This window comes from Schistocerca cancellata, chromosome 7 (assembly GCF_023864275.1).
Source record: "Schistocerca cancellata isolate TAMUIC-IGC-003103 chromosome 7, iqSchCanc2.1, whole genome shotgun sequence".
In the NCBI taxonomy this organism is placed as follows: domain Eukaryota; kingdom Metazoa; phylum Arthropoda; class Insecta; order Orthoptera; family Acrididae; genus Schistocerca; species Schistocerca cancellata.
The window spans coordinates 211,780,197-211,802,781 of NC_064632.1; positions in this window are offsets into that span (position 1 = coordinate 211,780,197).

Sequence of the window (22,585 nt, forward strand, 5' to 3'; positions counted from 1 at the left end):
TTAATTTTTTGTCAAAATTAATCCTAAACCATATTCTGAAATAGCGTTTCGTTTCTCCACTAGGCAGTGCCACAAGTTCCTCCAAAAATCGTAACACAATACACACACACAAATGTAATACTTACTAATGTAAATCCACCCGATGATGGAGGTTTAAACCTTCGAAACGCGTCGTGGAAATAAAATAAAACGGTGACTGGTAACAGTGAACTTGTTGTTTCATTTAAAGCATCACTACTTTGATGTACAGAATATAGCTCGCAATAATAGCGATAAATCTCGTCCATGATATCCTGCTGGGTTCTGAGAATCGTACCATGTTTTGTTCGAATTTCTTCAATAAAAGTCCTTCTCCCGTTTTTCGTATGCTTCACTAAATGATATAGGGAAGTAGTTTCATCTCCTGACACCGAATTTGCCTTCGATTTTATTTTCAACCCTTCCATTTGACTTCTCTTGATATTAAGTAACTTGGCTTTGACTTTTTTGATGTCTACTACCCGAAGTGAGGAACCTGCTGAGACTTGATCATATAGATCTCTCAAAACGGAATAGTAATACTCTATAGTGCATTTCATTTCCCTTGCGCTCTTGGCACTGTATTGAATAAGAACTTTCCTCAACTTTGGCTTTGCCATTTTAACCCACCAGTCAATAGCAGTGGCATATCTACTACGGGCTCGCAGGCATATTGCCCATGTTTCTTTAATCAGATCTTCTAAATCATGATTTACTAACAAGGAAGTGTTCAAATTCCACTGATTCTTGAATCGGCGAACCGGCTGTCTTGTTAGATTTATGCAAGCTAAGACACTTGAATGGTCTGAAAAGTACGTAGGAATGGTTTCTACTTTTGTCACGGAAGTTACAAGATTTTTAGAAATATATAGTCTATCAATCCTGCTACGTGATGTTGCCGTAACATAAGTGAACCTAACAGTGGAGGGGTATTTGATTTCCCATATATCCTTTAATTCTAAACCAGTAACTAATTGTTTTAGTTCACTTGAGAAATTAAAATTAGGTAACTGATCTTTTCGATTTAAAACACAATTAAAATCGCCTCCAAGTAATAACTGTCTTGGTGATTTCCTTAACAAGTATATCAAGTCATCTTTGAAGAAACGTGCCCTGTCAGCTCGATGAGAACTTCCTGAAGGGGCGTACAAGTTGATGATAGTCACATCATAGATATTTAGTCCTATTCCCCTTCCGGATTCCAGTCGTTCCACCTCGCTTACTGTAATCCCTTCCCTTACCAAAATGGCTGTTCCAACACTTGTTTCGGGAGACACATTTATGCAACTGACAAAACCGGGAATTACCAAATCCGAAATTAGAACTTCTTGTAACAGGGCAATATCAGTCGCGGATTCGTACAAAAATTCCTTAAGGGCCGATAATTTCAAACCGGTCGTGATTTTATTTATGTTTATAGTGGTGACAGAATAAGATTGCGTCATTGTGCTGTCACTATGTAGTTGTTTTGTTGAACTAATTTAGTTTACTGTGGTTCAGGGTTCAGTGAAGCTGTAACAGTTTTCTCGGAAGGCTGAACATGGAATAACACTTCAATCAGTTTATTAGTTACTGTCCCGTTTTTTTTCTACTTCTGATGTTTTCTCTTGTACCGCAACCAGACTGGTTTCCTGGTAAACTTTCTGATTTTTCCTCCAGTGATTCGTGTACGACCGTTTCGGACTGAATATTCTTTGGGCTTGGGTCGCCCCTACTGGATTTTCCCTTCCCTTGGTTACGAGCTACATTCTCATTTGGTTGCGTCGGTATTTTACTTCGCGGCTTTTCTGGGGCAGCAGCAGACGCTTTAGCAATTTCGGTTGCCTACGCCTGCCCTGAGGTGTTGACCGTGATTTCAGTTTGGCCACCACTTCCTCGTTCTTTTTTAATTTCACTCACTTTCTGATCGAGGGAAACAAATGGAGACTGCAGTTTTGCAACCTCTCCCTGAATTTGTTTATTAACAGATAGATTCTGATCTTTGCAATCGGCTACTGCACCTGTTGTTTCTTGCAAATCAATGTTGCTTACACCCCCTTCACTTTCAGGTACCGTATGTGTCTTATCTTTCTGTTCATTAGTTTCCATTCGCATTTTGCCTTCAGGTTCCTCTGCCTTCTCATCGCACTGTTTGTGCTTGCGAAGTGAGGGAGTGGGACAAGACAGCTCGTCCTCTGAACAACTATCAGTCATCTCCAGAGGTCGTTTTTTCGGTTGCATTTCAGTTTCACAAGTAGTGGCAACGGGGTTTCCTTTTGTTGTTAACGGGGGAAATTTACTGTTATCGTGAAGGGAGACATCAGCTTGTCCCGCTGCGTTAACATCCTCAACCAGTTGTTCCTGGCTATTCTTTGGTAACAGATCATTTAAGGTAAGCTTCTGACGCTGTATCAAATTACTTTTAAGAACAATAGTTCGCCGCGGACATTCCTGTCTGAAGTGGCCGGTTTCGTTACATATATGACATGTAGCTTCCTGACCTGTATAAACAATTTGTGCCTTATACCCACAAACAGTTATGTGAGACGGAATATTCGTCTTAACGTCCATCTCTACACAGCGGACCCCGTTAAAACACTGCAATTTAAAGCGAGGCGACCATCTTTCATTTGCAATTGATTTAACGTCTCCGTAGTTTAAAAGAGCTTCCTTAATCTTATCATTTTCAATTTCAATGGGAAGATTCAAGACACGAACGGTTTTGTAATGAAAGTCCGCTCTATAGATGGAAACCTTACTTTTATAACCATTTCTATGCACAAAATCTACTTCATAGCCCCACTTTCGTAACACTTTATCAACAGTCGAAGCACTGATTAACTTGATAAAAACACAGTATTTTTCCTGATCCAGTTGCCAGGTATGAACGGTTTCAGAATTTAGACCAATTACCTGTGTAATCCAGTCATCTATTTCCAGGGATGTCGGCTGAACAGGACGGGATTCCTTGTCAAAAGCAAATACCAGAGTATTCTTCCTGAGGTTTGTAGCCATGGTTAATCCAGCGAAGCAACTTCGGTTAAACAACCGAAATTCCAAGCAGCAGCAACAAGACCAGAAAGAGCGATCAGATCACAAGGAACAGGAACGAACACGGAGATTAACGGACGGACGGCACTCGGCGAAGCACAAGTACTGCGATGTAAACACTGAAGTGCAGCGCAACAGTTAACAGCGGCCACTCGCGAGCGCGGCTGAAACGGAACTGTGCTAATGGGGCGGACAGTGGCACAACAAATTCGATACGACGGGTTGCCTCTGCTCGGCAAAGAGAAGCAGACAGCCCAGTGTGAGTAAAGTGAATGTTGAGCGCGTACGAGAGACATTCATAAGGAGTCCAAAGAGCACTGTCACTGGATATTCCTACTTGCACATGTTGCAGCAGTGGCTGATGCCTCAAATGCAATCGGGCTCTCCGTTCATCTTTCAGCAGAATGGGTACCTGTACACGGAGCTGCCGCATCGATGGATCGGCCGTGCTACGGAACGGGACAGCTGTTGCATGAAATGGCCTCCCCGATCACCGGATCTCACCCCGTGTGACTTTTTTCCGTGGCGACACATTAAAGATCTGGTGGAGGTACTGCCTCCACCACGTGATGTAGCAGAGCTACGTGAGAGAATACGGGAGGAGACTGCCACAGCCAACGATGCCATGCTGGGACGGGTATGGCAAGAATTCGATTACCGTATTGAAGTCTGCCGGGTCACTCATGTTTGTAAAAAAGACTTTCAGAGTTTCTCTTCAAAATGCAATATGTATGACATCTGTACAATGTTTAGTTCTTGCGCAATAAATAATTGAAAGTGTTCCTGGACTTTATGTACACCCTGTATAAACTTCTACTTCATTCTAAATTCGGCACAGGAGCACATACATCGAGAAGCAATGTAATACGTTGAGGAAAGAAAACTAAGTTTAGTATTCTCTTGAAGAAAAGATCATTAGATACAGAAAAGACGCTGGAATACGAGAAGTATGGAATGTGAAATCGTCCGTGCCCTGCACTGATCTGTTTTCGTACCACGTGGTTTACTGTGTGCTGTAGGTTCGGAATGTTCCACATCGTGAAATTTTACGTCATGGCGTCACAAACCTTGATCCTCATTACCTCCATGTTTTGCTTCCACGTCTCAAGTGAGTGTGCGTTTAGGATCCGTGACTCACTACGACATAATGCTGTGATACTGTGACGACACGATGGTAAATTGTTTAGGAATAAAGCGTAAGCAAAGTATGAAAGAAGTCGTATGAATGGTCTTCTATAACTAAGTTTCTAATATAACGGGATGGAAGGATCTGAGGAATGCACTTAACTGGAAGCAGATTGTGAGGTTCATTAAGCTCTGCTAGACGCCGCTCCTGACATAGAGCCCTGGCACTAATAACCACCAAGTCATTCGTCGTCATACAAGCACCAGCCATGTAGTGTGAGAGCGAGAGCTGCTAATATTGTTTCGAATTTGCACCACGCTGTCACGATGAGATTATTGGTGAGCTCCTGAAGGATGTTCAATCATTGCTACGGAAAGCGATCTTCTTTGGAACAAACGTGGAAGGCTCTTTTTCTTCTTATTTTTTCCGCAGTGCACCGTTGCGAACGTGGCTACATTCAACACTCGGGATGAGTAATAGCAAATGCCCTCTAATATTGATTCTTCACGGTGTTACATATTGCATTTAGGTCGTTGTGATTCCATCATCAGGTTGATATTGTTTTTTTAGATCACTTCGATTCTCTCTTTGTGAGATATTGTTTTAGTATGTGTGTTCCTCTTACGAGAAACCTATTCTCAAAATTTAACGTTTTTGAAACTGGGCATGTCGTAACAAATGTATAGTGTGTCTCTAGAAGCACAAATATCTTAAGGCAGTATTTATTATCAACAGGAGGTCATTAAAATTGCAAAACCTTGAAGGGACATGCAAGCAGTGTCTGACTGGCATGAAATGTAGTCCTACGACACATGTTTGGATCTGCAAATGATATGTACTTCATGATTTACCGTAAAGACCTGCTATTCAAATTTTTTTACTGAACTGTCACTTTCGGTTCACGGACCATCATTTTCGTAAAGAATTTGCAACATCGTACTAGGCGATGTAAAATCAATGGCACCAAATAATAAAATCCATGAATTCGACACTATTGTCAAATATATTTTATTACTCGACGCCACTGATTTTATATTGCCTAGTATTCAGTTGTAAATGTTTTATGAACGTGATGATGGTCCGTGGACTGAAACCGGTTGTTCAATGAAGAAATTTCAACAGCTGCTCTTGGCGGTGAGCCATGGCGTTCTTCAAATAGTTACGAGCAGTGAGGCACCACTTTTATAAAACAGATTAGCATTTCAGCAGAAACACAGGCAGTAGACACAGTCAACCTCGTCTGAATTGCTAAATGCGAAAAGCCCCAGGCAAACGCAGAAACAGTTTAACCAGTTTTGCGACTGACATATTTCCAACAATATATGGTGGATGCTCTGCCCAACAATTGGCAGTTTCAACTCTCCACTGACGCTGGTTGTAGAAATAATTCAGTGCACACGGAATATTTGTTTTAACTATAGATTAAGAACATTCACAAATGTTGCTCATTCGGTAGCATATGAGATTTTTCTAATCAGTGAAATGTGCGTTATATTTCCTGTTCCGTTAGCACACTCGGGAAAAACTGCTGAAAGTATTTCTGGAAGTATCAAAAATTTCCATGCTTACAATGTAAATTTTTACAATAAACATAATGGAATATGTACCGATGGATTGGTGCAGTGTTGGGTGTCCGTGCTCGATTGCATTAGAAAGGCAGGTTTTGAAATCCCGAGCCATTCAAAACGAAAGTCAAAGAGTACCTTATCACGCACTCCTTCCACATTTTATGGTTTTTAGCATAGAGACAGCCAACAGTGTTCTCTGAAATAAGGAAAGTTGCGTAACTTCTTCGTATGAAATACTTGAAGTAAAAACCGCACCAGAATAATGTAAGAGGGATTACAGTGGTGTATGCACTGGTGTCCAAAATTAAAGCAGCAAAGAGAATTCTTGCAAGGCTGCATTTATTTTGTCACAAAGCAGTATCAACCGGCGATAGTAAAGTAGAAACAATGTAAAGAATACACAGTGTAATCAACGGCAACATGCATAACGGTGGACAAAATTGTTCTTCGTTTTCTTCAACTTAACGGATTTGCACAAGCATTCTGGCAACTCGTTAATGTGCTCAGTGTTGGGGTGGCCACCTCTGGCACCAATACAAGCCTGACAACGACGAGACATGCTGTGAATGATGTCATCAATCTCATGTTCAAGCAATAACGCCCATTCTTCCTGCAGAGCTGCTCACAAATCTTGGATAGCGATTGGTGGATACTGACGTGATGCAACCCATCTTCCTAGTGCATCCCTGATGTGCTCTATGGGATTCAAATCGGGAGATAGAGCAGGCCACGCATTACATTTCCTAAAAAACAGTAACCACCCGTGGTCTATGACGTCGAGCATTATCGTTCATCATTACTATGTCTGGGTCCACAGCACCTCGCAACATGATCTCTTCATGGTACCTGACAGCAGCAAAATCTTGCTGACTCGCCCGTGCAATTTCATGAAGAGGTGTTCGAGTGGCCAACATAATTCCTGCTAACATGATTAGGGATCATCCTCGATATCGGTCTCTTTCCACAATATTTGGGTCCAGAAATGATGTTCCACGTGCCCTCCAGATGCGGATCCGTCGAGAGTCACTCTCCAGACGAAATAGGGACTCATCTGTGAAAGGAACATAGGCCCACCTTTCGACCGTCAAGGTGGCATGATGACGGTCCCACTCTAGACGTTCATTTCTGTGAAGACACGCCAGAGGTAAACAGACAGCAGGTCTCCTACAAAGGCCACTCTAACGAAGCCTTATGTACACCGTTTGCCTCGATACAACACGTGCAGTGGAAGCTCTGGAGTCAGCTGCCAGTTGTAGTGCAGCAGTAAGGCGATACCGTCGTGCCGTTACAGCCAAAGAACGGTCCTCTCGTTCTGATGTCGCACATGGTCGGCCCTGTCCTGGTCTCCGGGATACAGTTTTGGTCTCTATAAACTGTCACCTCACCCGAGAAACAACAGAACGATTCACATTAAGCCATCGGGCCACATCAGTTTGCGACTCTCCTACTTCCATTCTTCCTATTGCCCTCCGCTGTAGAGAGTTTGTAGGCGTCTTCTCTGTGCTATACTGCATCGTCTGTGATTGTGTACACAGCGACTGTGGATGTGGAACTACCCTGCAAACACCACACCGCTTGATAGGTGCCCTGACGTCATTGCTGACGTCGACTTCGCTCCAGTCCACAGGGTCCAACATCATTTATACTACCTTGTCTGATTTCGGCTCTTACGGAGGGATGGGCTGTCAGTCCTCCACAGACATTTAGACACGTCACTGAAAGTGTCCCGAGCAAAATTCATGCCGTCATAATGAGAAGAGTGAACACACCCGATGTCAGTTCCACTAATAGGTGTCCGGATACTTACGATCATTTTGTGTAGGCAATCTTCCCCGCCACTCAGACTTACCCCACCCGACCTTTCAATGATCTTACATAAACATAAACTACTGCTTCATTCTGAATTCGGCACAGGAGCACGGCCTGGACGTCCATTGATTGGAATCCCATCTTCTGCGCCAAACCCGATCGTACGTATATATAAAGAGACTGTGTCTGTGATACAATATCCACAGTATATATATATATATATATATATATATATATATATATATATATATATATATATATATATATATATATAGTCTCTTTGACTATTCAGAGATGTCACTAAGCCCGCCCAAAGATGTAAACAACCATGCATGAGCAGCGCCTATTAGACGGAGGGGGTCCGACAGTAGATCAGTTCCAGTCATTCCACCAGGAAGGGGGTACACGGCTCGTGTTGTCTGTAGTTCAACCATGCCTAGACGGTCAATACCACAGTTGGATCACCTCTGCATTGTTACTTTGTATCAGGAAGGGACAAAGGAAGTGCCCAGGCGTCTCGGAGTGAACCAAAGCGATGAGATACAGAGAAACTGGAACTGTAAATGACATGCCTCGCTCAGGCCGCCCAAGGTCTACTACTAAAGTGGATGACCGCTACCTACGGATTCGGAGGAACCCTGGCAGCAACGCCACCATGTTGTATAATGCTTTTCGTGCAGCCACAGGAAGTCGTGTTACGACTCAAACTGTACGCAGTAGGCTGCATGATGTGTAACTTTACTGCTGAGGTCCATGACGAGGTCCACCTTTGCGACTACGACACAATGCAGCGCAGTACAGGTGGCCCCAGCAAGATGCCGAATGAACCGCTCAGCATTGGCATCACGTTCTCCACCGATGAGTGTCGCATCCTTCAACCAGACAATCGTCGGAGACGTGTTTGGAGACAACCCGACCAGGCTGAACGCCTTAGACACACTGTCCAGCGAGTGCAGCAAGGTGGATGTTCCCTGATGTTTTGGGGTGGCATTATGTGGGGCCGACGTACGCCGCTGGTGGTCATGGAAGGCGCCGTGACGGCTGTACGATACGTGAATGTCATCCTCCGACCGATAGTGCAACCATATTGGTAGCATTTTGGCGAGGCATTCGTCTTTATGAAAGACAATTCGCGCACCCATCTTGCACATCTTCTGTATGACTTCCTTCAGGATAACGACATTGCTCGACTAGAGAGGCCAGCATGTTCTCCAGACATGAACTCTAACGAACATGCCTGGGACAGATTGAAAAGGGCTGTTTATGGACGACGTGACCCACCAATCACTCTGAGGGATCTACGCCGAATCACCGTTAAGGAGTAGAACAATCTGGACCAACAGTGCCTTGATGAAATTGTGAATAGTATACCACGACGAATACAGGTATGCATCAGTGCAAAAGGACGTACTACTGGGTATTAGAGGTTCCGGTGTGGTATAGCAATCTGGACCACCACATTTGAAGGTCTCGCTGTATGGTGGTACAACATGAAACGTATGGTTTTCATGAGCAATAAAAAGGGCGGAAATGGTGTTTATGTTGATCTCTATTCCAATTTTCTGTACAGGTTCCCGGAACTCTTGGAACCGAGGTGATGCAAAACTTTTTTTGTTGTATGTATGCAGGGTGGTCCATCTGTAGTTTCGGAGAGATTATCTCGAAAACGATATATCGGGTAAAAATAGTGGGTAAGACAAGGTCGTAAGCTCAAAGGGGGACATCAAATGATACTACACGTCATTCCCAGCCCCCGCCCCCTTGGGTGGGGTGGGGGGCAACTTTTAAATCTTAAATGGAAACCCCCATTTTTTATTGCAGATTCGGATTCTTCATAAAAAAGTAATCACATTTTGTCTGAAATATTTTTTAAACCATTGACAGATGGCGCTAAAATCAAGAAAAATTAAAATTGGGGAAGAACTCCGCTTTATTTACAATGATCCGAGAAGGATGCATCAAATCGATACAAAATGTGCACTAATTCTTTCATTACGCCAAATTAAGCTATTTTTTTTTACAAAATGTATCCTACACGCCACAATTTTTGATAGAGGGAGGTGGAATGGTATTAAAATATCGTTAGGGAACTCTTCACAATTGCATTTCTCACCCGTCTGTGGCGCTACCGTGGCCAAACTGCGAACTATGGCTCATTTGAAAGGCTGGTACAATGCGATCAGACGTCACTTCACTTTCAGATTGTGAACTGTAAACATCAAGTGACGAAAGTAAATTATTCTTTAGCGAAACATGGCTCACTGTCCTCCTACAGAGATTGTTGATATGATGTTAATTTTAGGTGAATGCCAAATAATTACGCTGCAGCTGCTTAATTGTATGCCGATCGTTTCCCAAACAGACGACATCCAAGCGAAAACGTTATTCGAAGTTGCACTCAACAAGCTCGAAATGGATACATGCACCGTCCACCTCGTCATCGCGAATACAACGAAAATGACGCTCGTACCCTTACCGTTCTTACCTGTATTCAACTGGATCCCGAAATTAGTAGTCGTGCGATTCAGAGACAAACTGGAATACCGAAATCAGTTGTTTTGAGGATTTTGAAGGCACATAAATATCATGCATATCATGTCACACTGACACAGGCATTAACGCCGAAAGCTATGCAAATACGCGTGCATTTCTGCCTATGGGCCTTGGAAGTAAGAGGTGACTGATTTTTTTTAGATACGTTATGTTCACCGACGAGGCCACATTCAAAAAGAATGGCGAATTAAATGGTCATGATCGTCATTATTGGTCTACTACCAATCCACATTGGCACAGACCCGTTGACAATCAACACAAATGGACGTTAATGGTCTGGTGTGGAATTTTAAACTGTTACTTGATAGGACCATATTTTTTTGACCGAAATGTTACTGGGGAATCTTATTTACAACTTCTCCGCGATGATTTGTTGGAGCTAATGGAAGATGTTGATTTAGAAACTAGGCAACGAATGTGGTTTCAACAGGATGGAGCAGCTCCCCATTATGCTAAAAATGTGCGGAACGTTTTAAATTTACGGTACCCTGGTCGGTGGATAGGACGCGGCGGACCAATTCCGTGGCCTCCACGTTCACCAGACCTAACATCTCCTGATTTTTTCTTGTGGGGTTATTTAAAAAATATTGTTTATCAAAGACGGCCCTCAACCCGAAAAGATATGGAGCGTGTGCAGCCATACCAAGGGATGTGCAGCTCAAAACTGTGGACAACTTTCGCAGAAGATTGACTTTATGCATTGAAGCAAATGGGGATAATTTTGAATAATTTCTTTGTGGCTAATTTCATTAATTAAATACACTAAATTGTGAGAGGCAAGGGGACTCACACTAATGAAGCACCCCATGGGAACATCATTCGACTACGTCCATGTCGTTGTTCCTGGGTAACGCTAAAAGTAGAATACAGTACTTTTGGACAAAAATAGCTTAATTTGGCGTAACGAAAGAATTGGTGCACATTTTTTATCGATTTGATGCGTCTTTCTCGGATCGTTCCAAATAAGAGTTCTTGTCCAATTTTACTTTTTTTCTCGAATTCAGCGCCGTCTGTCAATAGTTTAAAAAATGTTTCATACAAAACTTGGTAACTTTTTTATGGAGAATCCGAATCTGCAATAAAAAATGGGTGTTTCCATTTAAGATTTTAAAGTTTCCCCCCGTCCCACCCAAGGGGGCGGGGGCTGTAGGTCACGTGTAGTACCATTTGATGTCCCCCTTTGAGCTTACGAACTTGTCTCACCCACTATTTTTACCCGATGTATAGTTTTCGAGATAATCTCATCCGAAACTTCAGGTGGGCCACCCTATGTGTGTGTGCGTGTGTGTGCGTGTGTGTGTGTGTGTGTGTGTGTGAGTGCTTTCTCCCATGCTACTAATCTAGGCGTAACTCCCATAATTACCTTTCTGAGCGGACCATCATTAGTCATCATTCCTGTCATAATTCGTTGTCGGTATACATTATAGAAACAAGGTGTAGCGTTTCTTTCTGCTTGTAAATTATAAACGACTTGTTCCACATTTCTGAAGGCTCCCCTTCATTACGAGATATATGGAAAACGAAGTGTTTGTGAATCTGAGCGACTTAGAGTGATACAATCGATCCCAAAAACTTTACGTGTCGTACTACCCGCTGAGACAGCCTGTCAGCGGAAGAATTCTGTAAAATCTCTATTGAAGTGCTGTAGACTGCAAGAAAAGCCTTGAATTTAATCAAAACAAATCATCTTACGTCTATAATGTTTTAGACCATTGTAATGAAAGGGCTGCTAAACACTCTCCCATATCATTTCACAATAAAGCAAATTAATTTTCAGCAGGTAAGATGTCGGAGAGCTTATGAAGTTAGGAAACAAGATTTTTGTCTGTCCTAGATGGGAAAAATAACCTATAGTAGGAAAATTGAGAAACGGTGACTTTTTATCGAAGAAGACTTGAATGACAGATGTATTTGTAAAATTAAGTGCCTTGAACACTTGACTGCAGGCCAACCTAGCCATCCGACACTGAGCGTTCTAAAGTCTTCCTATATCTTTAAATCATTCACGAATAATTGTGGAACGGTTTCTTCGAAAAGGAGAGGTCTCTTTACTTCTCCTTCCTTTCGCTGTACGAGTTTGTGCTCCGTCTGTAAAATAAAAACAATATGTAAAGTAACGTCTTAGCAATGGACATTAACGTCTCAATGGACATAAGAAATTGCTTTCCTGAAGTTCTTGCACCGTTTAAAATCCATTTTTGAAACTGCTTCCCTCACAATTTTGAGAAGTTTATTTCGCGTATATACCCATTCGGAAACGTTCCAGACTGCTTCTCTAAACATGTGTGATGAAGGAAAGATGACCATTTAACTTGTGAAATTTCGGAGGAAAATAAGTTTAATGGAAAGTCTCTGACTGTAACACGGAAAAAAGTAGACAATAATTAACGTCTTTGAACAAAACAAGTATTAATACTTCTAACTGTTGTGGCACTTTCCTTGCTTCGGCTGCCATGAAATTAGACTTTCGTTCAAGGTTAGACATAGAGAATAAATCGAAAAATCTTTTCATATTTAATCAATTCTGCTCTCAATAAAAATGCATCTTCCTCATTCAAACATGTTCACATTAAATTAAATGTATTTTTGATAGTTCAGTACTATTTCATACGTCTAAGATCTGCTCTTAAGAAACGTTAGTAATACTGTTCTTAGTTGTCGCTGAACCTAGCTGTTCGTGCACAGTCCATAGCAAACGGAACAATGAAAACCCCCTAGTAAATATTTTCTAAAAGAAAATCTGTAATTTTATTTATAATAAAAACCACACTTTACAAATTAAATACTCAGAAAAATATTTTGAAAATAATCAGCCATCGATTCTGAATGAAAGCAAACAACAGATATTAGAGTTCATCCACAATTTTAAATTCATCCTTTTAAATTCATATCGTAAATTAGTGTAATATGACATCATCAATTTTATGCTTGCACGTAAAATAAAAAATAGGAAAATGCGGGAAGCGCAATAGTTTTCCATACCCAAATTGGTGCTTCAGTCCCAGAAGTTATGTTACGTCACAGCTCAGTTAGATACGCTATCGCTTCGGTCCACACTGAATCACCTTACACTACTTATACTACTATATCTATCTCTTGGTTCAGTGGAATTTCAGAGACATGTAAAATTTTATCTGGCAGTGATTGCAGTTTTAATTTGATAACTACATTGGTGTAATCGAGCTGATATATTAACTGACGATTAGATATTGCAGCTGTATTCAAGTGAAAGGAATTTAAATAAATTTCATTTTATGAAAAAAATTGTATCTAGGAGAACCTTTGATTTCTCCTTACTTTGGACTATTGTTTACGAATGTGCATTTGACGTAACATCATATACAACATGTACACTGAATAGCCTTATTACAGCACAATGGACGGAATTGTCTGATCAGAAGAAGATTTGCTAAACATCGGACACTTGTAAAATGAGAACAATGAAGATCGCTCCAAGTCAGTTATGCAAATCCACAGCTATGCCCTCTAACATTACATTAGATCAAGATAACACAGATTTCAACAATACATGTTTTATGGCTTTTTATTACTCTCCGCTACGCACCTTATGTTTAAAGGTCGTTAAACAGCTACAGTGCTTTACGTAACTTGTTCAATGAGAAAGGAAGAAGATAACGAACTGTCTCAGAAAGTTTTAAACTTAAACTCTTGAAATTCATCAGAATCTGATTTGTAGATTGTGAGAAGTTCACCTCCTCTACGTGTTAAAAGCAACGGCGTCGTTGTACAGTTACCTCCGGCGTTGTTGATACAGTCACAGTTATTGTCTCGCTTCGACGTGAAATGAGAGCATCGCACTAACCACAGTGGTGCAGATTAGAGATGTACTGCTTAATTTCTTCACATTACCAGTTATTTCACATAAGTGATATCTCAATAGCAGCTATTTTAACGGTTGTTAATATCCGTCAGTCACCTACGCTGCGATTTGCTGGTGAACAAACACGGCATGGTGCCTTACCAATTAACTGAAAGCAAGGCGACGTATTTAATGGTCTCTCTAACTTCGTGTTCAACAGAAATAGCGTTCCTAGCAATAATAGCAGATTCTCTAAAAACACATTGGATTTAAACAATTTTATATATATATTAATGGCAGAAAACTGTACATCAGTATACAAAGTGTTATTTTTGTGAGTATAAACTGACACGCAACCCAGTTACTGTAGGCAGCATCCGAAGCTTAATTTCTTGTTGTTGTTAACTATGTGTAGACGTGTAGCACAATGAAATAACGTACAAGTAACTGGTAGATACGACATGATAGCAAAGTCGTTTATCAAAATTGGTTCAAATGGCTCTGAGCACTATGGGACTTAAATTCTGAGGTCATCAGTCCCCTAGAACGTAGAACTACTTAAACCTAACTAACCTAAGTACATCGCACACACCCATGCCCGAGGCAGGATTCGAACCTGCGACCGTTGCGGTCGCGCGGTTCCAGATTGTAGCGCTTAGAACCGCTCGGCCATCCCGGCCAGCAAAGCCGTTTGTCCTTGTGGACGATATTAAGTTTGAGAACAGGTACACTATTGCCCATAAAAACTGCAACACCTGGAAGGCTAGAAAAAACGAAAACTGTTTGCAGCAGTAAGTATGTACGATTAAATTTTTTGATGATTTGGATGTAGTCATGGTGCGGAATTTAGTATACTGTACAGAGCTTCTGAGACCTGGTGGTCAAGGCAGGCAGGATTCGGTTACGATTGTGGACGGGGCCGTTATCAGTTACTATTGGGTGGCTTTTCTTTTAATCACACACAATTTATTTAAAATCAACAACAAATTAAAATAACGGCAATAATTTAAGAATTTTTTCACGGCTGAAGGCCTTATTGGCAATAAATTAAGAATTGATTAAACTTGTTGCAACTTACAATTACAGTTATTAAAATATTAAAGACAAGTAACCAAGGTCGTAAAGCTCGCTGCAAAACTACAATTGCCAAATTAAGATTTTAATTCAAGTAACGACACTCACGGCTGAAGGCCTTAATGGCAATAAATTAAGAATAGTTTCACAGCTGAAGCCCTTAATGGCAATAAATTAAGAATTGTTTAACTTGTTGCAACTTACAAACTATACTTATTAAAATATTGAAAACAAATCACCAAGGTCTTAAAGGTTAACTGCTAAAATACAATCGCCACATTAGAATTTTAAGACAAGTAGCGACAGTCACGGCTGAAGGCCTTTAACGCCAAGAATGGCAATTATTAAAAAAAATTCAACAAACATACTGTCAAACAGCAAGGCAACAGCAAAAGTTAATTTAAAAGACACTCAACTGATCGCCAAACAGGTGAGACAAATGATGGTAACTTGGTAATACAATAATAAAATAATAACACAATAATAAAACACAAGGGCTAGTCACAGAGTGTGCTGCTGGAATCGACCTCTGAGTAGGTCAGGCCAAAAACACTTCCGCGAGCAATGGGAAAGGCATCCAAGAGTTGCATTCATTTCACAAGATGGTAACTCAGACTAGTGGCAGTCTAAGGAATGAGTAATGATAAACTGCTGAAGCTACCTAACGTTCGATAACCAATGCAACGATGGAACACCACGCCAAAGCCGGAACCGGCGCTCAGCATTAGCTTAGAGCGTCCGAAAGGAGAAAGGAACCACTACTACCAGCGTAGAAGAAACACCAACCGACCAACAAATCAAGGAAACTGTCAAAACTACACGCCTTACTGGACAGCAGCGGCAAGACGAGGAAACATACACTGACGTTACACAGACTAACCTCCAGGACAGGTCACTGGGGCGTTAGCGGCTACCGAGCACGAAAGATACCGCTGTTTGAACTTAACAAATAGCAACACATAGAATGCAGCAGTTAGTAACAAGAAGTCGAGGAAAGCTAATAAGATCCGCCTTCCCCAAGCACTCTACTCGCTGCTCTTCGTCTCAGCGACACTGCGAGCAGCAACACGAGCCCAAGTCACTGAAGAATCGCGAAATCTCAAAATGGTGAAGGTTTCATGGCTAAGATTAAAATCCACTCAACTTAAAGCTAGCGGACAGGCAACGCTTGCGAAACCAAGTGGCGCCAGCCAACACAAGAAGAATACAAACAATCGCAACCATGTCAACTAAACGATACAGTCTGGTCTCCAACAGAGGACGGAAACCTACAACAGCACCAACGCGAGCGGCAGCACGGCTTAGCTTCTGCCCATGGCAACATAACAGCTCTAAACCAGTTGGGTATCGAGTCGAAATGAGCTCGGACGACACATACGGGTACTTCACTGCTCCTTGTACCAGAGTTCATCAGTGGACTGGTGACTTGCCAGTCTCTCGTCTACCCAGGACCAAATTTCTTGAACGGCCGACAGGTCTGGTTATTGTCCTAGTCAGGGCAACAGTCAAACATCCTCTGTATCGACGCAGCTCGGGACAGCACTGGCAACATTCGATCTTGCGTTATCCTGTTGAAAAATACCGTCATAGAGACCTCGAAGATGGATACAGCCACTGGAATTAACACGCTAGAAATGTAGCCCCTGGTGTTCTAATTACCGGTTGTATGAATCAGAAGTGATGGTGTTGCGTACACAGTGGCGCCCCGCACCATCAAGCCATTCGCTGGGCCTGTATGACGACAACGAATGCAGTCTGGCACAATGTATCTCCTCTGAGATTCCGCAAGTGAGTACGTCCATTGCGTTCCTTTACGAAGAACCAGGGCTCGTCTGAAACGACGAAATTATGCTAGAGTTGCCAACACCGACACCAAGATTCCCCGTAATCTGCCACCAAAATCCCCCTAAATCGGGAGAAAAACCTCTAAGATATGTGTGTGTGTGAATACACCGTATTATTTCCCACACTTTTGGCTTCAAAACTCTATTTTTCAACATAACTTCGGTTAAATGCAACGAGCTTACAGTATTTTCCTGGGAAGGCCTGTATGCCCGGACGGTACCGATCTACTGGTAGACGTCGGAGTCAGCGCCGTACAGTATCAATAAGCCATCATCCACGTACTGCTTCCCGCGGTGCAACCTCCATTGACCAAATAGATGGAAGTCTTAAGATGCGAGCTCCGGGCCGTAGGTTATCTCCTCTAGGGTCCGAAACTTGTGTGAGCCCTTGCGTTGTCACGTATAACGGATCTTTTACGTTGGGATAAATTTATTTTATTTTTTGTTAGATGTTTTCGTTAAATAGCGGAATATATTGTAATTAGGAATAACTTAACTAAGCAGAGCAGAGAAGATAAAGTCAAATAGATCTGCATTGGTCGGACTTGTCGTAATGTAACGCCATTGCGTTGTTCGGTTGTTAAAACAAGTCGTTCGTGTTCCGTTCTGATGTTCGGTCGTGCGCGTATCTGAAAGGAATTAATTCGGGGACTATAATAAAATTTCACATAATAGTTACGATTCGATGTTCCGACAAAAGGGGTTGACGTCAGTGTTAATTTGAATTCTGGGTGACAGGATTAGTTTTGACAGATACATGAAAACGGACGTAACGAAAGTTGTTCGTATATCATCCTTGAACGTGACTTTTTATTTAATTAACGGTTGCGGGCTCATTAAAAGCTATTATCTCATGATTAGGATCAATCCCTCTTTCATCCTAGATAGTGATCATTCATTAACATTTACGTCATAAGAAAAATGATTATTAATAAAAGTGATGTTAAGTGACAATTACGTGTTATTCCGTTAGTTTAGAACCGACGTAATATCTCTGAAATGACATTGATATATAATTTATGTTAAATACTGAACTGAGATAGGAAGTAAATTTAAATTAGTGAACATTTGATACTAAGACTATAGAAGCAGAAGCGCTTAAGGTTTCTCTTCTCTAAACAGGCAAAATAGGCACGAACTTCAACTCAATAGTCGACATTATGTATTGCAAAGACATTAGCATTTCATACTTATTTTGACGACGCTCTGTTAAACAAAGGAACGTTGAGTCTCTGTTACGAGTAACAAAATTAAATCTAAAAACATAATAAATAACGGCGAACACCGCTTTAACAAACTGTATTGCATGTCGTCGTCGGGCAATAACTGCTCAACAATGGAGACTTGTGTGGTGAACTTAGAAGTCGGGCATATAAAACAAACTTAAAAATCCATTCAAGCTACAGTGGAGTCGGCACAACACGACGTGGGCAGTTATACACGGACAAGAAATTCGCTTGCAATTTTGTGGCGAAGGAGGTGCAGAAGCCGTTTCTTTAACTTCCTGAGAGTAGCACAATATGATCATCGCAACATGAGGGAGGACATCAAAAAGAGTAACCCCTTCAGAGTTCCAGAAGATCGTCACCTGACTTAACCGGTGGAGGGTGCGGCTTTGGAGTTTTTCTTCCCCAGGGGAGGTGGTGTGCTGCCATTCCGCGTATTGCCGTATGGCTTCCGGTTCGAATTGATGAACCCATGTTTCACCGCCTGTGATGATGTTCGACAAAAATTGTCAATCAGACTCATGATCCTCACATACGGCCCTCCATTGCTCTTTATGGTCTCATGTTAGGTGGCGAGGAATCCAGCCGGCACTCACCTTATAGTACCTCAAGTGGCGGACGAGTGTGTCAGCACTACCAATAGAGTGTGCAGTGAGGTGTTTGTGATTCATCGATCACCTCTAACGAGAGTGACCGCACATTCCAGCGTTGCAGGAGTCACAGCTGTGTGCTGACGGTCAACGCGCGGCAGATAGAGTTTGCGCGACGTTGTTGCGATTATGGCAGACGGCTCGCCAACGACTCGCCGTGCTTTTGTTGACTGCCAGGCCTCCGTAGACATTCTACAAGTGCCTAGGAATATTTGCGATGTTCTGGTTTTAGCAAAAAGAAACTCAGTGATAGCTCTCTGCTTGGAACGCACTTCCGTTTCAGGGGCCATTTTGAACGCTACGTATAGCGCCGCCAAATCTCAGACCTTCATGAAACTATGCGGACTGAAGCGGGAGTATTCCACGATGTCCCACAACAAATTCCGCGTTTTTAAGCTATATTTCCTGAGAACAAGTATGTTGTATTACTTATTGAACGCCCCTCGTAATAAATTCAAAAGCTATTGGATACTTGCATAGCAGGCACATTTAAACTTAGGTATGTAACTCAACTTACATCTAAAATCTGATTAGCATGCTGCTTCAAGGCCTCATAAGCCCTCCACAGTAGCCGGTTCTTCATCCGATAGTTCCATCGTCTTCTGATCGCACATGGATACATCAAATTTTGTTAAAATTTTTCCTGACGGCTGGAGCTTTGCACACCGCACTCGTACCTTCTCTCTTTCCCAATAGCAGCGTATAGTTAACAAACTATTGTCAGTTCCAAAGAAAGTCTGTTTTAAGTATATTAATTGGCGACGTTAAAAACAGAGAAGGCTCGTTCCACTGTGAAAACTGATACAGGGAATGACATTCCTGCAGCAAAGTTTGCAATGTTATCAAAGTAGGCACTCACTCAGAGCTTCAGCCCAGAACTGTATGGTTTCCGATATACTTTTCCGCAGCTCAGTTTGCGGTTATTCCATACTGACACAATTTCAATTTTATCTGCTGAGATTTGTAATGAAAAAGTAAATTAGCTTTTCCAGATGTTTATATAATTACAAATGCCGACAAATTTTGTATAATTTTACTTTTTTGTGCTAGAATACTCACAATATTTTTTTAATAAAGTCCACCGCATTACAGAACGTGTGTATGCTTACCTTTATAAAATTAATAGAATACTTCACAAAACGAACCACATTTTCGTTACGTCCAATAAAAGCTATGCTTTCGTAAAATGTAAGTCTGAGTCGAAATGGAGCATTCAGATTTTAAAATCTAGAAGGAGAACGAAATTCTAGCCTCGCTCTGAGCCTTGTAAAATCTAACAACGCCTCTGCATACAAATTTAGTGGCACTGTGCCTAAAGGAGGCTATAATAAGAAATAATGGTAGCGTACATACTTTTCAACAAATAGTCCCAGTTCTTCGCATACTTTTGACAATTTTCCTTTCATCTTTAGTAGCCATTGTGTTCATTAATAAACAACATTTACACCACACAATACTCGTATGCAACTTTAACTCGTCACTGAAGTAAAAATGTTCTTTACGCTATGTCATACACCAACACAATGATCGCTAATGGACTAAACTGTTGATCATAGCAAGTGACGTAATTAAGTGAGTGAACTCGGAGAATTCAAGGGCTCTAGATAATATCGTATAGAATCCACTATTCTTCCCCGTTTATGTGTAGGGCTACCCTATCCTTACCACTAATTCACTTCCCACTATCACAGTAGTTTACGTAATTTAAAACAATGGGTATGGGAAATAGCTGCTCAACTCTGAATCTTTATTTCCTATTTCTGTATTAACAAAAAAAAATGGTTCAAATGGCTCTGAGCACTATGGGACTTAACTTGTAAGGTCATCAGTCCCCTATAACTTAGAACTACTTGAACCTAACTAACCTAAGGACATCACACACATCCATGCCCGAGGCAGGAATCGAACCTGCGACCATAGCGGTCGCGCGGTTCCAGACTGTAGCGCCTTTAACTGCTTGGCCATCCCAGCCGGCTCTGTATTAACACATCTACAAACATGTAACAAGAAGCCCCTAAAAAAATATAGTATTTCCCACAAAAATACCCCTGACCCTTTTTTACCCTACGTTCGCCCCTGAAGGACATCTTTTCCCCTAAACTCCAAGTTGGTAACCCTGCGTGGTGCTACTGCTGTGTCCAGTGTTGTCATTAGGAGCATCACAGTTGGCAGAAGTGGCAACACTGCTCGCCATGCTTACAGTGGCACTGTCTGTTTTGAGTCTTATCTTGCTGCAAACGAACCCAACAATCCCATTTCCTAACTTGACTTGCGCCAGCCTACATGTCTGAGTGAACAACATGTCTATCCCAGTAAACGCTAATCCCCAGAACTGGTGAGATCCAACATGGTACTGAGAAATACCCTCCTGAACCCATTCCATATTTTCAACGTAGTTGCAGGATATCGACCACAACGAGCGCCATAACACGGATGTGATCTACATTTTCGACAGGACACAATCCTGCCGCTGTCGAATTCCGACACGTGCTGTTATACTTTGCTTCCTTCGCACACGAGCCATAACACAATCTCTTCACAAGAAAACACTTTTCAGATGCGATTTAGGAATGAGAAACTCACTGCGTCATCTTGCCTCACATATAGAATTTATACTAAGGTGACAAAAATTATAGAATACCTGCCAATATCGTGTCGGACTTCCTTTTTCCTGTGTAGTGCAACAACTCCACGTGGCATGGATTCAAAAAGTTTCTGGAAGCCCTTTGCAGCAATACTGAGCTTATGCTGTCTATATGGCCGCCCCTTATAGCAAAAGTGTTGCCGGTACAGGATGATGCGCGCTAACTGACCTCTCGATTATGTCCCACAAATGTACAATGGGATTGATGTCGGGTGATCTAGGTGGCCGAATCATTAGCTGGAATTGTCCAGAATGTTCTTCAAACCAAGTGCGAACAGTTGTGGCCCAGTGACACACCGCTGTTGTTTGGGAATACGAAGTCCAAGAATCGCTGCAAATGGTCTCCAATTAGCCTAACATAATCATTCCCAGTCAACGATCGGTTCAGCCCACATCATTAAGGAGCACCACCAGGTAGCACAGTATGCTGTTGACAATTTGGGTGCATGGTTTCATGGGGTCTGCGTCAAACTCGAACCTTATCATCTGCTCTTATCAACTGGAATCAGAACTAATCTAACCGGCCACGGATTTCAGTCGTGTAGGTTCCAACCGATGAGCACGTCCGACTTTATCTGGATGATACCACTCCAGGACGTTGGATTGGAAGAGGAGGAGCAGATGAACTTCATTGGTGGTGGCCTCGCAGATCTCCAGGCCTCACACCTTGTGGCATTTACCTGTGGGGTTACGTAAAAGACGGCGTTTTTATCTTCCTTCTGCCTGACACTCCTGAAAGTCTGCGACAACGGATTGTTGAAGTGTGAATTCGATAACGAGAGACCAGCTGCTACGTGTGTGGCAGGAAATTAGCCACCGTTTTCATATTTGTCGTGTAACGCATGGTGCTCACATTGAATGCATAAAAATTTGAACTTCCCTCTTCCCGGGAATTTGGAATTGTGTTCTTATCTTTTGTAATTCGGAAGCAATAAATGTTTGAAATATGTCCCCTTTTTTGAATAGCCCTGTATACGGCACTTGTGCTGGCGCGCTGAGATACTAATCAGTTGCATTACCAAACATAAAGTATACTTCATGCCAGTCTGAGATTTGTTGTAGACCATTTTCGTGGTGTTGCAACTTTAATAGTGTATAAACACAGTAACAAAATTTTATTTGAATTATTTTTGTCCATAACCTATTGCATAAACATTCGTCACTTTACATCGGGTTTGTCACATTTTCGAGTCAGACAATCATGTCGTGCGTTGCATTTAAAG